The sequence below is a fragment of the Lipotes vexillifer genome, unplaced genomic scaffold (genome assembly GCF_000442215.2).
Source record: "Lipotes vexillifer unplaced genomic scaffold, Lipotes_vexillifer_v1.1 scaffold234, whole genome shotgun sequence".
Lineage (NCBI taxonomy): Eukaryota > Metazoa > Chordata > Mammalia > Artiodactyla > Lipotidae > Lipotes > Lipotes vexillifer.
The window spans coordinates 1,440,689-1,447,561 of NW_006782612.1; positions in this window are offsets into that span (position 1 = coordinate 1,440,689).

A 6,873-nucleotide genomic window follows, 5' to 3' on the forward strand; every position below is an offset into this window, starting at 1 on the left:
GGGGGGGGGGGGGGGGAGTGTGTGTGTGTGTGTGTGTGTGTAGCTTCACAAATCACCTTTTTTGGCAGGTTTCGGAATACCTCTCATCTTTTTTTCCTCCCTCCGGTGCCTTGGGAAAAGCATTATTCTACTTAAATTGACTCTCATTTTCAGGTGGGGCTCTACACGCCCTGTGCGCTGCCTGCGCCTCTCAACGCACAATCTCAAACCAGTAAGTCTCACCTTGGGTCTCACTAGCAGGTTGGCATTTTTTGGATTAAGGGAAGGCAGCAGCAAGTTTAGAAGTTGTTGGGTAGGTGGGGGACTAGCATAGAGGATAATCATTCCTTTTTCAGAACGATAATTAATCCGATAACATTTATACATAAGACACGTATACATAATGCAGTATCCAGTGGAGTGGTTGATGCCTAGTGCAGAGTGGGGTGCAGCCAATGATCTGAGCTTTTCTGTTCCTTGAAGAAAGCTTCAAACGATGTAGTGTTGACCTGCACAATTTTAAATTGTGTATTTGGGGAATATTTATTTTATCATGGCGATCTAACTTGGGACAATTTAGGAACAATTCAAATTCTGTAGAACTATCCTTATCTTCAAAATATGTTTGTTAATATCCTAGGTATGCGTAAATGATAAGTTTTAAGGAAAACGTGGTGTCTGCTGTCATTAAAAGAAAAGTAAGCTTTAGAGCGTTGCGTTCCTCATGGTGATGCCATTTAGGCAATACAGTTGAAACAGCTAATGATTCCTGATGTAATGTGAAAAAAAAGTGTTACACAAATAAGGGGAAGTTAAGCATAAGACTTCTATGAGAATTGTCGTTTTTAAATGTATAAAATAACCCATCTGAGGTGAGCCAGACAAGGACTTAAGGACTAACATAAATGTTAAAATATTATCACAGTATTATATATCATAAATTTAGTGCAATTATCCCCTGTGTTAGATATTACTGTACCATTTGCAAAAGAAACAAACAGTAGTAGAAACGGGAGTGGAATGCAGGCCTTGCTATGGAGAGGCTGTTTACTGAACACTGCACATGTGGGTCCTGAGGCTGGGCAGTTTGACATGATAAGCCCTTTGTGTCTTCATCTATTTTTATCCAAACTATTTTGACAAAAAAGAGGAAACTCTTAGACAAGATGTGGGCCTGAGCACAACCTTCAAGTGAAGGCATATGAAGTAAAGTTAGTGAACAATCAGTAAATGAAAACCAATCAGCAACCCAGAAAATTAGTTATTGTCAGTTTCATGTGTTTTACTGTTTATCACAACACTTCCTCATTTTAAGACCAGCATCATCTAGCAGCTTTCATGAAACAGTTACCAGGATGCATCCAGTTCCTTTGTAAATATACTGACATGCTTTTCATCCAAAGAAGGGGTAACATTATGTTGATTCATCCTGATTACTTGTACATAGATCACTTAAACTCACCGATGAATCTAGCAAGAGAAAAAAATTTCACTCAGCTGTCATGAGGCTTCGTAAATATCAGCACTGATTAAACCAACCAGAAAAGCAGCACCAATTAAATGTGTAGCTTGATGAAGGAAGGTATGGACGAGTCGACCACAGTGCCTGGAATTGGGCTGTATGAGAAGCTGGGGGTTTATAATGACTGCATAGGTGATTGCAAATAACAGAATTTCTAACAGCTGCTAGACTTACTATAACGCTCTTCTAGTTTGAGGCCAATCACCTAAAATGGGAAACAGGAAACTGGGAGTAAGACCAGGGCTGAGTCACTTAGGGAAACAAAGTGGGGTGATGGGCTCTGACTAGGGACAACTACAGGGGTTCAGAGCTCAGTGCTATTGGTGTCTGAGGCTGATAGTTCTTTGTTAGGGGAAGTTGGGGGGTGGCGCCCAGTGCATTCTGGGATATTCATTTAGCAGCATCTCCGGCCTCTACCCACTAGATGTCAGTAGCAACCCCTTCCCCTACTGTGACCAAAGGAAATGTCTGCAGACCTTGCCAGATGTCCTCTGTGGGGCAAACCCAATGTGGTGAGAACCACTGCACACATGAGAAGCAGGCAAGCTGCTATGGGCCTAAGCATTTCAGTGTAATTACAGGATCAGCCATCATCCATGTTCACTGAGAAGTAAGGAGATTCAATTTTAGGAGGTAAACTTGAGTGAGGGGGAAATACAAGGAATCAGTTGGTAACAGGAAGTCCAGGGTCCACTTGATAGATGACACAGAGAAGTAAGAGAATCAGGGATGATTTCAGTCCCTTTATCACATTTTATTGGCCCATTTCAGGGAGAATATATTCAGTAGCCTGAGTTAACCAGAACTAACTCACCTCTGCCTCAGGGATTTCTGAGATAGCTGAAGGATTTTAAACCCCAATGTTGGTAGTCCTTTGGGGCCACTCGCATTATCTGGGTGGAGGAAAGGAAGCCAGGAACCCCAGCCCATTTCCACCCATCATTCCACTGGGCCCTGGAGAACCCCACAGGGTGAATGCTTCAGACCCCAGGCCAGTTCTTCTGACCTGAAAGCTCTAAATCCTTCACAGGATGGGGTTCAGGATTGTTTCACAGAGTACACGTCTAAGATCAGTTCTAAATGGAGACAAGGACTGTCTTCCAGCTATGACATGAAAACAGGTAGCGCTACTGCTGAGTAATTACATCTATAGCCTTTTTACCTTCCACGTGCTTCCTATTACACTATTTAAACCCTCAGATTAAAAGACAGCCCCAGCTTCACACTGGGGCTCTGGAAAACAATATATATATATATGGAGGAAATCAGGAGCTAGAAGCCACAGAACGAGGCTGTGGGGGAAGAGGGAGGAAAAAGGTCAGCGCCAGGGAACACCCAGGATTGGCAATTTACACAAAGATCTTGAAACCAAGGCTAATGCAGCCCCAGCAGGAGGGGCACGTCCAGGGCACAGCTGAGGCCTTCAAGTGAGGGCAGAGGAGCTGAAGTTGGTGAAATAGCCAGTAAATTAAAAGCTAGAAATGTCATGTGTCACTTAGTGCCAAGGTCAGAGACTGACATATTTTAACCCAAGAAATGCAAGCTGCAATGAATTCAAGTCAACAAGTGTTTTTGATATTTTTCTAAGTACTTCGAGAGGTTAAAAGATGAATGTTTGCCTTCAAGGGCTTGCAGTCTATTGGGAATGTTTAGATAAGGTCATAATTAAAAAATAAAAAAGAATGTTTCCATTACCAGGTATCTACCCAAGAGAAATGAAAATACGCATCCATACAAAAATTTGTAGGTAAATGTTCATAGCAGTGTTATTCATGGTAGCCAAGAAGTAGAAAAAAACCCCAAATGTCTACAAACTTATGAATAAACAGAATATGGTATATCCATATCATGGAATATTATTCAGCATAAAAGAATGCAATACTGATTCACGCTACAACGTGGATAGACCTTGAACATATCGTGCTAATTGAAAGAAACCAGTCATAAAGGACCACAAATTGTATGATTTTAGTTATTTGAAGAATGCAGAATAGGCACATGTACAGAAAGAGATTAGTAGTCAGAGATTCGTAGTTGCCAGGGGCTGCAGGAAGAGACAGATAGGAGATGACCACCCAAGGGTATGGGATTTCTTTTGCGGGTCCTGCAATGTTTAAATGGTTTAGATGGTTGGTGATGGTTGCACAACCCTGTGAATATACTTTAAAAAGCACTTTAAGGGTGAATTTTATGGTATGTGTATTATCTCAGCAAAGCTGCCACCAAAAAAAAAATCAAATACACTTTATGCTTTAAAAGAGGTAATAAGAGGTATGGAGATAAGGTACCTCCACTTAGAGAAACAAGACTTTTCATAGGAGAGACCTCATATAAGAAAGAAAACTTTTTTTCTGTTTTCTCCCCAGAAGTGTGTTAAAAATATAGGAACCTGTTACTGAATCAGGTCAGGCTGCTTGCCGCTCAAAAATCAATACTTGCAAATGTTGGTAGAAAGGGAAGTTGCTTTTAATGAGAATGCTGGCACTCGGGGAGATAGTGGACTTAGTGTCCCCCCAAAACCGCCTCTAAAGATTCCGCTTGGCCATGAAAATTTTTAAAGGGAAAAAGGGAAATAATCTCAGTTAACCATGGAGATAGGGGGTCAGAGTCATCCCCTACTGTATGCAGGCTTGTTGATTTCTTTTGATCTTTCCCTTATCTTGTTCACACAGTTTGTTCACAAGCTAGGGAAGAGATCTGGTCATCTGTTAATTATTTATTCTTCATATCGACTTTTTTGATCTATGGAAGAACCCAACAGATTAGGCAAGATATTGTGTGACCCAGAGATTTGAAAGGTGTGCTTGGGCCTGAGATGAGTAGAACATGGGGGGTGCCTGGTTTAAAGTTAGTGTCAAGACAAAAGGGGCCTCCTGCAGGGAGCTCTTTGCTGCCAAAAGCGGCTTACAAAGCTTCTGTTCTAATGGGAAAATCATTTCATGATATTGAAGGGCTAGAAAAAGAAGCCCTTCGCTGAGCAAGCTCTGGGAAGACCATGCGCATTCAGACAGGGCCAGATCCAGGTAAGACAGCTCTGCTCACCCCAACACCGCAGCCAGGACCTGCCCAGACCATACAGATAGCTACGAACACACCCTCCATTGAGATTCCCATTCAGTGGTAGCTGCCAACCCCAGGAGCACAAGCAGTTCTGATCTTCACTGCGTGGACCTGGGAGTTACGGAGGACAGTGGTTCTCATGCCTGAGCACACATAAGACTCACCTGCAGGCCTTGTAAAAGCCAAGAGTGCTGGGCTCTGTCTAGAATTTCTGAATCAGTAGATCCTGGGCTGGGGCCTGATTATTCGCATTTGCAGCAAGTCCCCAGGTGATGCTGACGCAGCTGATCCAGTAGGTGACCAACCTCCAGGTTGGCCCAGGACTCAGGGGGATTCCTGCATTTGGGGACTTACAATGTTAAAACCAAAAAAGCCCAGGCCCACCGGGATGAATTGGTCACCTTATTAAATCCATGGACCACACTTTGAGAAGCACCGTTTAAGGAGATAAGATCAGTTTAGATTTGAAGGGTGAGACATGGAGGAATCAAGGATGACCCTCAAGTTTCTAGTCTAAAGCAAATTGGCCCATGGTAATGGTGGGTGGGAGGGTCCCAAACTTTGCTGCATATTGGAATCACCTGGAATCTTGTAAAAGAACAAAACAAAAAACGGTTGCCAAGATTCCCCCCCCCCCAGATAATTCTGATATTTTAAAGTTTTTTTAAATTTAATTTTTATTTTATGTTGGAGTATAGTTACAGTGTTGTGTTAGTTTCAGGTGTACAACTAAGTGATTCAGTTGTACATATGCATATATCCATTCTTTTTCAGATCCTTTTCCCATATAGGTTATTACAGAATATTGAGTGGAGTTCCCTGTAGGTCCTTGTTGATAATCTATTTTGTGTATAGCGGTATGTACATGTTAATTCTAAACTCCTAATTTAACCCTCCCCCCACCACCCCGTTTCTCCTTTGTTAATCATAAGTTTGTTTTCAAAGTCTGTTTCTGTTTTGTGGATAAATTCATTTGTATCATTTTTTCTTTAGATTCCACGTATAACTGATAGATGATTTTTATCTTTATCTGAGTTATTTCACTTATTATGATAATCTCTATGATAATCTCATTCATGTTGCTGCAAATGGCATTATTTCATTCTTTCTTATGGCTGAGTAATGTTCCCTTGTATATATGTACCACATCTTCTTTATCCATTCATCTGTCAATGGACATTTAGGTTGCTTGCATGTCTTGGCCATTGTAACTAGTGCTGCAATGAACGTTAGGGTGCATATATATTTGCGAATTATGGTTTTCTCCAGATATATGTCCAGGAGTGGGCTTGCTGGATCATATGGTAGCTCTATTTTTAGTTTTTTAAGGACCCTCCATATTGTTTTCCATGGTGGCTGCACCAATTTACATTCCCACCAGCAGTGTAGGAGGGTTCCCTTTTCTTCACACCCTCTCCAGCATTTATTGTTTATAGACTTTTTGATGATGGTTATTCTGTCGGGTACTAGGTGATAACCTCGTTACTTTTGATTTGCATTTCTCTATGCATGAGTGATGTTGAGCATCTTTTTATGTGCTTTTTTTGGCCATCTGTGTGTCTTCTTTGGAGAAATACCTATTTAGATCTTCTTAGGACTACTGAACTGTAAACTTTAAAATGGTTGAGATGGTAAATTTTACGTTATGGGTATTTTATTATAAAATAAATAAGTATCTTTAAGAGAGGTCATTAAAAAGTAATGTCTCTAGGTGTTGCTAGGGTGTAGCCAGGGCTGTGCTCCACTGATTTAAGTGGAGGCACTCAGCAGGCAGGGGAATGATGGGTAAGCCCTGTGACTCTGTCATTTATTTCCTCACTGAGTAACTGGTGATAATCCATAAGCAATTATTAATAGGGCACCTATTCTGGTCCAGTCTGGATCTTCTTCTGGCTCCTCCTCTTCATTTGGGCAAGTCATTCTTGAACCCAGCTGATGTATGCTGGGAAGTGCATTTCTTCGTCTCATGACTTGATCATTGCTTGAAGATAACCCTCGGACTGAGAAAATTCCCAGAGGTTCATTTTCATTGCAGAAATGTGATGAACAGTGATACGAAGGCAACTTTCTTCCTCCCAGATGCTCTGCAAAAGGTATTATTTCATGCTTTCTCTTCCTCCTGCCATCGCCACTACAGTTCTGCCTCCTTTCTCTCTAAATCTGAGTCTGTAGAATTCTGCAATCTGCCTCCCTCCCATCTTTCCAAAGGAGGGAGATTTTATCCCATGGCCTGTAGATGGAAGCAGTCTTTGAGTTTGGAATCTGCCCTGTGAGTGGATTCCCCATTGGGGAGGAAACAGGAATGCCATTAT